This window comes from Numida meleagris, chromosome 5 (genome assembly GCF_002078875.1).
Source record: "Numida meleagris isolate 19003 breed g44 Domestic line chromosome 5, NumMel1.0, whole genome shotgun sequence".
Classification (NCBI taxonomy): Eukaryota; Metazoa; Chordata; class Aves; order Galliformes; family Numididae; genus Numida; species Numida meleagris.
In genome coordinates, this window is record NC_034413.1 from 39815954 (window position 1) to 39827329 (window position 11376).

General features: G+C 38.6%; 1 long non-coding RNA gene across 2 annotated transcripts; it reads right to left on the reverse strand.

The window, feature by feature from the left end:
- On the reverse strand, positions 1848-11066 carry LOC110399944. 2 transcript variants are annotated; one of them, XR_002439482.1, is made up of 4 exons: positions 11004-11066; positions 9526-9648; positions 8567-8733; positions 1848-4021 (listed from the first exon to the last, which is right to left on the reverse strand). It is a non-coding gene; the product is annotated as an uncharacterized LOC110399944 (long non-coding RNA). The 2 variants fall into 2 exon arrangements; XR_002439481.1 differs by having other exon boundaries at positions 9460-9648.

Sequence of the window (11376 nt, forward strand, 5' to 3'; positions counted from 1 at the left end):
TAGGGCACAAGAGCTGTCCATCCCCAGGTGCAGGAAGTCAGGAAAGAAAGGCAAGAGGCTGGCATGGCTGAACCAGGAGCTGCTGATCAAACTGGAGAGCAAGAAGAAAATGCACAGGCAATGGAAGCAGGAACAGGTAACCTGGGAGGAGTAAAGGGATGCTGCTAGGGTATGCAGGAATAGCGTCAGGAAGGAAAGGCCCAGCTGGAACTGAACTTGACAAGGGGTGCAAAGAAGAGCAAGAAAGGCTTCCATGGGTACATAACCAGAAAAGAAAGTCCAAGAAGGCACATTCCTCACTAGTGAACAATACGGACAGGCTGGTAACAATGGACAAGGAGAAGGTTGAAGTACTCAACAACTTTTTGTCTCAGTCTTCACTAGCAACTGCTCTTCACAGAGACTTCAAGAACATGGGTTGGAAGGTGGGAACTGGGGGAGCAATCCCCCTCCCAGGGTAAGCAAAGATCAGGTTTACAACCACCTGAGGAATCTGTACAAACACAAGTCTATGGGTTCCAATGGAATGCATCCCAGAGTCCTGATAGAATTGGCTGATGTAATTGCCAAGCCACCCTTGATGATATTTGAGAAGTCATGGCGGTCAGGTGACGTCCCTGGTGACTGGAAAAAAAGGCAATATTGTACCCATTTTTAAGAAGGGTAGTAAAGATCATCAGGAAGCTGCTTACTTGTCAGCCTAATCTCTATGCAGGGGAAGATCGTGGAACAGATTCTCCTGGAAGCTATGCTGAAGCTATGCATGGAAGAGAGGGAGATAATACAGGACAACCAGCACGACTTCACCAAGGGCAAGTCCTGCCTGACCAGCCTAGTGGCCTTTTATAATGGTATAACTGCATCAGTGGACAAGGGAAGAAATACTGATGCCATCTATCTGGAATTCTCCCTAAATTGGAAAGATATGGATTTGACAGGTGAACCATTTGATGGGTGAGGAACTGGTTGTGAGATTGGACCCAGAGTGTGGTGGTCAACAGCTCAATGTCCAGATGGAGAACAGCGATGAGTGGTGTCCTTTAGGCATCAGTACTGGGGCAGACGCATTTTAATATCCTCATTAATGACATCAGCAGAGGGATCGAATGCACCTTGAAGAAGTTTGTGGATGACACCAAGCTGTGTGGTGCAGTCGACATGCCCAAGCAAAAGGATGTCATTCAGAGAGACAGGCTTAAGCACTGGGCCCAGGTGAACCTCATGAAGTTCAACAAATCCAAGTGCAGAGTCCTGCACCTAGGTTGCAACAGCTCCTGCTATCAGTACAATCTGGGGGATGTAAGGATGGAGCAAAGCCCTGCTGAAAAGGACCTGGGGGTACTGGTAGATGGCAAGCTGGACATGAGCCAGCAATGTACCCTAGAAGCCCAGAAAGCCAACGATATCCTGCACTGCCCCAAAAGAAGTGTGGCCAGCAGGTCAAGGGAGGTGATCCTGCCCCTCTGCTCTGAGCTGATGAGACCTCACCTGGAGTACTGTGTCCGGATGTGGTGTCCTCAGAACAGGAGAGACACTGACTTGTTGAAGCATGTCCAGAGAAGGGCCACAGAAATGATCCAAGGGATGGAACGCCTTCTCTATAAGGACAGGGTGAGAGTGCTGTGGCTGTTCAGCTTGGGGAAGAGAAGGCTCTGGGGAGACCTGAGAGCAGCCAGTCAGTATCTAAACGAGAGCTATAAGAAAGAAGGGGACAGACTCTTTAGCAGGGTTGGTGGTGACAGGACAAGAGGAAAGATAGGACAAGAGGGGAGATACAGGTTTGATGTAAGGAAGAAGCTTTTCCACAATGAGAGTGATGAGGCACTGGAAAAGGTTGCTCCAGACAGGTGGTGGATGCCCTGTCCCTGGAGACACTGAAAGTCAGGCTGGATGGGGCTCTAAGAACCCTGATATAGCTGTAGGTGTGCCTGTTCACTGCAGAGGAGTTGGACTCGATGACCTTAAAACTGAAACAATTCTATGGTTCTATGAACAAGTTACATGTATAAATAACATAAGTGACTTGATGTGTTTCAATTGTGCTCATCACTTAGAAAAATAATAAATATTCCATTAATAATTGTGTTGGCTTAATTCTTTCTTAGTTATTCAATTTTGTTTCTACTGAAATTAGCTGCAAACTGAGACTTGAGTGCAGGCTAGCAGGCCTAGATTTCAAAGAAACTAAAGTTTCCTGAAAAGCTTTTCTCATTTCCTGTCATGTATCGTCCAGAGAAGCCTGACTCAGATTTCCAGTGTATGTTTGCTTTCCTCCCTTCTCACACCTCCAAGTCTTTATTCTTTTATGTATATTTCTAGATAAAAATATTTCTATATGTATACCCATGTAAAAATAAAGTATTATTCCAAATTGTAGATATCTATTTCTTCTCTCGGTCTGGTTACTTTTATTTTTGCTAAAGCAATTTTATCAGTAACAATAAAAACTTTTGGCTGGAGAGTTTGTGATTGATTTTGATAAAATGCAATAGACCACCAAGACTGCATATGAGAACTCCGAAAAGGCACACCTAAGCAAGTATTTTATTTTTTCCATAAGAAATCTTGCTGCATGCAAAAAACAGTTTCTAATAATGGCTACAAACACTGCAGAAACTTTTACTTTTCATTAACCAAAGCTTACTGGAAAGTTGTCGTTTTTACTTAAAAATTTATACTTGAACTGCACCACTATGGATATGGGCTCCTGGTTTTACTATTTATCATAGGAGCACTTTGCAAAGTAGCTAGTGGCAGATGGATTAAAATAAAAAAGCTGTGATGTTTCCAAGTGCTTGTTAAAAGCAAAGGACTAGCTGAAATATGACCAGAACGTTAACTTGTGAAAAATTACATATATTCTAGTACAATTTCTATACAACTTTTTTTTTTGAGCATCCAATGCCAAAATTGACTCATTATTGTTATTATTTTTATTGTCAAGAATTCATCCAAAATTTCCATGCAAAGCAAAACAGTGCTATTGATAGGGAGAACTAGTGCCTTTGTTTGATTTTTTTTGTTCCCACTGGCAATAACCAAAGGAAGATTTTGTTCAAAAGCCTCAAGGAATTGACTCAAGTGTATAAAGCTAAATGCCACTGAGAACAAAGCTGCTGGTGACAGAGGTTAATGATGATAGTTACTGTGCCACTTCCTAAGAGGGCTTACAGCCCAAGCAGCAAAACAACAGGTGTGATAATACTCTACTCTTTTTTTTTGCTGTGTAATTATACAAATCTCTTAGGGAAATGGTCTGTAGATTGAAATGCTCCCAGACAATGATGGCAGCAGGGCCCTAAGAGCAGACATCACCATCAGCCTGCTCACTCCCTTCCCAATGCAGAGAGGCAGCTCTAAGTCCTCAGAGCTGGGCAAGGTGTGGGATGCCAGGGCATGCCTCTCATTGTGAGGGTTTTAATGTATCGATCTGTGCTTGGAACTCATTTCTCTGTAGCTCTAGGTCATTTCCTGCTTATTTCCTACTTATCCATCTCCCTTCAGCCACAGTTAAGCAACTGCGGCACACCATGAGCATATGGAAATGTCACACTACTTTTTACCACCTTCTGTAGTGAATAAATAACTTGACATTAAGATCTATTTTTCTTTCAACTTAGACTCACTGAAACAGAGGAATTGTAGAGAGCTTCTGGATATAAAGGCTGATGCTTCTTGACCTGCATTTGTCCAAGCAGAGTGTCTATGTGCTGAAGATAAACCACAGACCTTAACCATCCAGCCTCATCCAGTTGCTTTAACTCCCCTTTCTTCCAACAGAGGAGTCATCTGGCATTCACAAGCTTGAAAAATATTAATTCTCTATCCCACATCTGCTACAAGCATTTTGTAAGCAGCAAAACTATGTTCTGTAAGTGAATATCTTACAGAAGGCTCAGCGAACACAACTTTCTTTAGCTCCAGCTTCTCCCCCGTAGCCTCCAAAATGAATTTTGGAGGTTTTCAAGGATCTCCACACAGATTCTCCAGACTGCACTTGCTATACAATGATGAGGATATTCTAAGAATAGAGAAAGAAATGAGTTTCAACAGATGAGGAAAGCAGCAGAACTCCCTGTTGTTTGTCACTGCGACTATCAGATCCTTGAGTTTATTTCATTACAGTTTGATTTATTCATTTCATTTTTTGTGCCGTGTTTCTAAAAGCCTCATTACATGGCTACTGAAAAAAACATCCTGCAGATGAATTATTGTTGTCTGAAAAAATGAGAATGCATTCCATTCTAAATGGTTCAAGATTTGTTAGGCAGCGAAATCATTATGTTAAATATACATATGTATACATGCATGTATGTATGCGTATATAGAAAACTCCAGCTTTTTTTGGCACTGAGCTTTGCAATTTCTGCCATTAATGAAGGATTCTACATAGTAATAACGAATCTGTGCATGCTTTTGGTAAAACAAAGAAGGAAAAAGGAGAAAAGGGAAGTTACTTTTCTTAGAAGTAGAAATATATAAAAATAATTGAATAATTCAACCTTTGGGTTTTTGATCTTTCATTTCCTTCTCAATGGAGAAGAAAGCTGGCTGAAATAAGGATAATTAGAATTTTAAAATCTGAGGTGCTCCTGTGTACCTGTTCTTGAAATGCTTTTGAAATATGCATCTATGGTGAAATTTATGCTATAGAACTTAATTTTCCGTATCATATTTCATAGGTGCATTCCTGGATTCTTGATAGCCTTTTTTTGTGAGACAATTAATAAAACAGTTTTCTTCCTTTGCCTAATTCTGAACTGCAAGCTAAGGATACAGTACACCACACATCTCTGTACAGTTATAAATGCATACGTGTGCACACACTGACAGCTGCCTTAATGCATTTAAATCTTGACACTTGTCTTCCAGTGGTCATTCTAACACAATTCCTACTCTGGGTTTACATGTAACAGAAAGATTGAAAACCTTCTTTTCAGGAGTAAAACTGAAAAAAACCAACAAAATCAGACATGCCTCTTATCTCATCCAGGAGCCTGCTTCTTAGGTACTGAGGGCAAGAGGGAGAAGTCAAGCCCTGTTCTTAATACAGTCTTTGGTTTACAATTTATCTGCTTGGTTTTTTTTTTTGTTTTTTTTTTTGGGGGGGGGGGGGTTTAGAAATCTGGGATTTTTTTTCTGCCTACTCACCTAACCCCTTTGACTCCACTAGTTAAATGCAGAGTAAAAACGTAATATAATATATTCCTACAGTAGATCTCTACCTAAAAAATGCTGTGTTAAAGCTGATGTCAACAGCACGCTCCTAGTCCATGCTGATGTTCACCCTTATTTTATAACAGTTTTATATAACGTTTATATATAAATGTGTGAAAAAAGCATCTCTGATGACTTTTTCCATTATTTTGTTACTTATATTCCTACTAGTGTCATTAGAAATTGAAATCCATATTACAGCAAATATTGTTGTTTTTACAGCTTCATCTTATTAGTGAATACATTATTATATTGTTCTTTTTATGATTCTAGATATTTGATGTTGGTTATCTTTAATTACTAAGTTCTAGCAGGTTAAGAAAACTTCTTCCTTTAAATTATTATAGGAAATTGGCTACAAGAAGAAAATGTTCTCTACCCCCTTATAATAAGAATTCCACATTCATGTTTTGTAAAGGATTAACAGAGATTAAATTAGTGAAAATTCTTTATTCCCCTCAACTTTTTTGAACCAGAGAGAATGAAAGAGAAAGATGTCCAGAAGGGCAAGCCAAAATGTCCGAAATCTGTGCTAGAAATCTGTCACCAGCACTGCAGGTTTTGCTGCAAACATCACAGCAGTAGGTGGTGTGGGCAGCCAAAGAAGCAACAAGGTCATTCTAGGAGCTGCTGTCACAGATCTAGAGGCTGCTAGAAAAATACTGGAGTTGTAGCAACTGCATTTAAATAACACAGCTCATGATATAAGCTGTTTCAAGCCACTAGGACTGCTACTCCATCCTAGACTGGTTTAGTCAGTAATAAAGAAGATCTGTGCATTTAATTCTTTGCAGAATGTGCAGAAGCTGTTTTTCTAAGGTTAAAACACTGAGTTTTATTTTATATTAAGTTACACAGAGTCAGGAGGCCACCACTACAGCAAAATTAAAAGTTATTTCTCATGGCATCCTTATCTTGCTAATATGATAAGGACCTCCTTAGACAGGGAAGCATATGAGAACAGAAAGCATGCGTTTTGTCTTGAGAGCAAATAAACAAGCAGACCCTTCTAAGAGAAACAGAAGAATTTAGGACATTGTGACAAAGTTATCTGTTTGCATTCCTGCACATACACTGTAGATAAGTGTAAAAGGCATGCATATAAGTTATTTTTCTTCCATTGCATAAATCAGTCAGTACCACTAGAGCTGGGAACTCTCCTGATCACAAGAGATGCTCGTAAGCAACTCAGCAGATGTGCTTTCCAAAAGAATATACATTCCCTACTTTGTTGGGATGATTTGTCCTTAATTCATGCAGTGCTGCATCCACACAGAGACCTCTCATTATTTAACAATGTTGTAGGGGAAATTAGAAAGGGAGAAAGTCATTTCCCAGTCATTATTTATCCAGATTTCTTTGCACAAGCTCTGTCTCAAAAGCCATAGGACAAAGTGTCTCAATTCAGATCTTTCCAGTACAGTAGGGAAAAGGACAGGGAATATTTTAAGTAACAGAGAATCATATGAGTCCCTAGTTGGCACATAGCAATACCTTTATGTAACTTTCATAAGCTAAAGGCTATTTGTGCCTTATGATGTGGAAAAAGTTGCAGGGAAAATGGAAAAAACCAATCCCACTGGCACTTCAAACCTATGGGTATAAATTGTTGAATGCTACCTTTGTCTTTGGAGAGGAAGCACTCCAGAGATTTTTGAAATTTCCTTTTTAATTCAGTTGCAGGACACTGTGGAGTCAATGGATCCCTTTACAGATTGACTATACATTTGAGGCCAGAGCTGTTATAAACATGTAAAAAGTTTGGAAAAAGTTTGGAAGAATGCTGGCATGAAACCTAAATATAGTTGGTCTTGCTGAGGATGTGTTCATTGCCCCCTTTAGGTATAGAATCCTAAATCCTCCAGTAGTTTGTAAATTATTTTTTCTGGAATTTATTCAGATGAGTTCCTTATCTGCCTACATAGACATGGATTAACTGAGCAGAATGGCAGCCATGAGTCCACGAAAGTTATTCTGCCTGAACAGATGGTAACTCCAAAAAAAATTCCTAACCATCATAGACCAAAATTAATGATATTGTGCAAGTATCGGAAAGTTTCGGTAAAAAGAAACATCATGAAAATGGGAAGACTGGAAGAGAAAAACTGCAAGATGAATTCATGTGTTTAAATTAACAGCTTTTAATACTGAGACTCATAACCATTGCCTTTTCAAGGCAATCAGTCTTGTGACAACCACTAGTAGTAATGATCTGGATTTCTTAATGAATTAGGTGTGCAATAAGCAAGTCAGACAGTATCTAAAACATTTGTTTTTCTTTCTCAGTCATTGATAACATCAGTGTGGTGACAGTTCCTGATAAACAAGTCTCACCACTGTGAATCAGAATTATGAATCCAAATTTTCTGAATAACTGAAAGTTTCCATGCTAAAAGGCTGGTCAAGAGAATTTCCAAAACTGAATAACAGGTAATTTTAATTTGTAAAAAATTGCTTCCTTGATATTTATTTCAATACTGTATTCTGATAATAATTTAATATTTTTTAAATGTATCAATCATATATACTTTCTTAATAAGGATTGGGATATTATCTTCACCTACATGGACAAATAGCAGCAGCACTAAGTGTTACAATGTGAAAGTAGATATTTATGGCATAAAAATGACTTATGTATATTTACTCATTTTCAGCAGCTATAAACTGTTTACTTTTACCTCATGCTCCCAAGCAGACTGTTGTCAAGCAATGTAAGAAGGTATTTTTTAGGCTGGTTAGACATGACTACTGAAGTAAAGTATTAGAACCAGTTCCCAAAACTGGTTTTTTTCACAAGCAATAGAACTGGGAACATGGGTCATAGAAGTTGTAGAATTCAAATTCACCCACCCATTTAACAAAATAATTACACTTCATAGGTATTACAATGTCATTCCATTCAATTCTTTGAGTTCACATGCATACTTTGACTTGAAAAGTTCAAATACTTTTGTTGATGTCTCAAGATAGATAAATGGAAAAGGTTTTCACTTAAAAATGGAATGGGGATGAAGGTCCAGGAGATAGGTGAAACAGAAAGAAGAAAGGAAGAAACTAATTAGATTAAAGATAAACAAATAAATAAATATAGAAGTAGGAAATGCAACTGGACTAAAAACAAGCATGTGTTTGTCTTCAAGGGAGTACAAGAGATTTATCTCTGGAAAAAAAAGGTTACTCACCCAAGACAGAAAAATAACCTGGAGTAGGACCTCTGGAAAGATCACAGTTCAAGTAACAACTTGTGAAAGCTTAAAACCACTCTCACATTTAACTATTACTTTCATAAGCAGTGAACTCAGCAGAAAGCATTTTGTAAAACTAAATTAAATTATCTATTTTTACTCACGTGTCTGTTTGCTGACATCTTTTTAGGAGATCAATTTCCAAAAGTCTTTGTTGAAAATGAGATGTCATTGTTCTAGTCTGAAGATGCATTTAAATGAGTGGAACTGAGATGGAAGGAACATTTTCTCTTCTCCCTGTTTTTTCTTTTTTTCACACTGGCCACAGAACCTGAAAAAAAATTAGAGCATATGGTTTAAAAATAATCACAAAATAAGTATATGAATATAATATATTCTTTTTTTGCTTTGAACTTTGAGGTGAAACTAAGACATGTACTTTGAAATGCCTTCCATCCTATAAGCATTTCAAATGAGTAAGTGAATTGTGAGTCTTTGATTTGCAATACCAGATTCCAGCACTGACAAATATTGAACTGCAAAGGAGAAACCATTGGAATTACAGGATCAGGGATTAGGGCTTTATCTAGTTCAGATACATTTTTGGACATTGACACACTATAACAAATATTTTAGCAATTCTAGAGTTAATGGGAAGAAGTGCAGCATTCAGCTGCTCACCAATCCCAAAGACACTGATTGTACAACTACACAAAGTAATTGTAATAAATAAAAGGGTGAGGTTTGTTAATCAAATCGAAACTCAAGGGTTGCTTTGTAAAAGCCCCCCCTTTGTCAGGACATCCAGTAACCTAAACAGTGTTGCAACCACGGGAATCAGAAAACCACGACCTTGCTAACGGCGCCTGGTTCAAGTACATGAGCAGCTGAAAGCAGTGAAGATAACTACGAACCTTCATCCCAGTGACCACCAGGAGGCAGATACCGACCCCCCCCACCCCCAGCAACAGCCCGTGCAGACGCAGAAGAAAGGCAGAGTACCCCGAAAGGGCCACGTATACAGGAGATAAGGACTGCATAAAAAAAGGGCTCAAACCCCGTTTAGATTGCAAGCCGTTGGCAGAGCGCTGACTCCCCAGCCGCCCAGCGCTGTTTTGCTCACTTTGCTGCTTGCTTAGTTGAATAAACTCTCTCTTGGTGTGTTGAAAATTGAGACTGATCTCATTTGTTGCGGGATTTTTATGACAGTAATGATCTGCAGCTTTACTGAACCCAAAAGCATCACCTAAAAGAGATACAAAAAAATATGTTCTGTGGTCTTTAAGTTTTTCCATTAATTCAATGTTTAGAAAGTGCCAGATCGATGCCCCTTCAAGTGGAATGTCATCACTTATCCTTAAAATATTCATTTTTAAATAACAGATTTAGCCTCAATGAGCACCAGCATCAGAAGCAAGGAAGTTCAACAGCATCAGGAGCCCAGTGATAAGAAATTATTCGGTGGTATGATAAGGCTGTCTGAGGGTCTCTGCTCAGTCTCACAGAAAAGCAAATTTACTCCAGAATGTCTCAGAAAATGAACAAAGATTATGAAATAAACATGGCATGTGTTACCAGTAGTTACTGATTCCAGTAAGATTCCAGAAGACTGATAATGGAGAGCAGGATCTCCTTCTGAAAAAAGCATTTGTACAGCTTTTGCTTCTCATAAGAAAGAGCAAAGATAACAATTTCTTTGATTCAGCACAATAACATGGGCATTTTTTCATTTCATCTTGAAAATGGGTTCTCTTTCTCCAGTGAGTCACTGGCAGAGCAGAAATAAATATATATATATATAGCCACTAAGTGTACACAATAAAGCAGCTCACCAGTTGGAGACTTAAGTAGAAGAAAATCAAAATGATGCTCTTAGATAATTTAACAGAGGCACAAGGTATGAAGAATAGGCTTCAAAATATAAGAGATTTGCTTTTAGAAATTGATGTCTTTCATGTCTTAAGAGAACTCAGCCTGGAAAATTCCAGTCTCTTAAAGATCCAAATACTATAACTTACTAGAGCAAAGTTTTTGGTTTTTTTCCATTCTTCTTCTTCACATGCCAGTAATCGTAATTGAAATTAATCTACTTCCATTTTTCTTTTCACTGACACTTGACAGGTTAGCTCAGAAACCAAACCTAACTTTCAAAGTAAACTTTATAAACAAACACTATATTCATGACAACTTATAAATATATATATATGTATACCTTATTATTTTTGAGCATTTTGGTTTTGAGATCTGTAGATCTCGGGCAAGAAACACCATAAGGTGGTGTTAATGTGTTGTAAAAGCATTGTAAAAATAGTTAACAGTCTGATTTCACATTCATTTGTTCATACACAACAGGATGAAATAATTGAAATAAAGTTTAGATAATAAGCCAATGTTGGATGCTCATTTAATAGATGTTAGTTAACTTTCTGCAGCATGGCATGTCAATCTCTAGGATCCATGTCTAAACAACTAATTGTGAAAGCAGTTTAGGTACTGCATTTTTCACAGATATAAATTGCACATTTCTTGTTATAGCAATCAGAAGGACTAACGCGATGGAAATAGCGTTACAAAAAGGTAGAAGGAAAATACAGCGCTCACCTGGATCGGAAGACTTTGGGCTTGCAGGGAAAGACTCCCACCAAAGAAGGATCTCCAGGAAGAGATCCTTCCTCAGGGGCAGTCAGCCCTTAAATGAGCCAGGCTCCACCCCTTCTGGTTGCACAGGTGAATTGCCTTCACCTGTGCTCCCAGGGCTGACTGGGTCTTTCCTCCAGGTGCTCAATCAGTGGTTCACGCCATGACTCAGCAGTTCCCATACACTTGTTTAAAACCTATGACTCACCAGTAAGTTACATGCATTGACAACCAGTAAGAAAGAAAATCTCACCGTATCTCTCACTCCCAAGAACTGCCTACCTTCTCTCTACCTGAATTTTCAGTCTCTTCCCTCTGCCACCACTTATTTTATGCA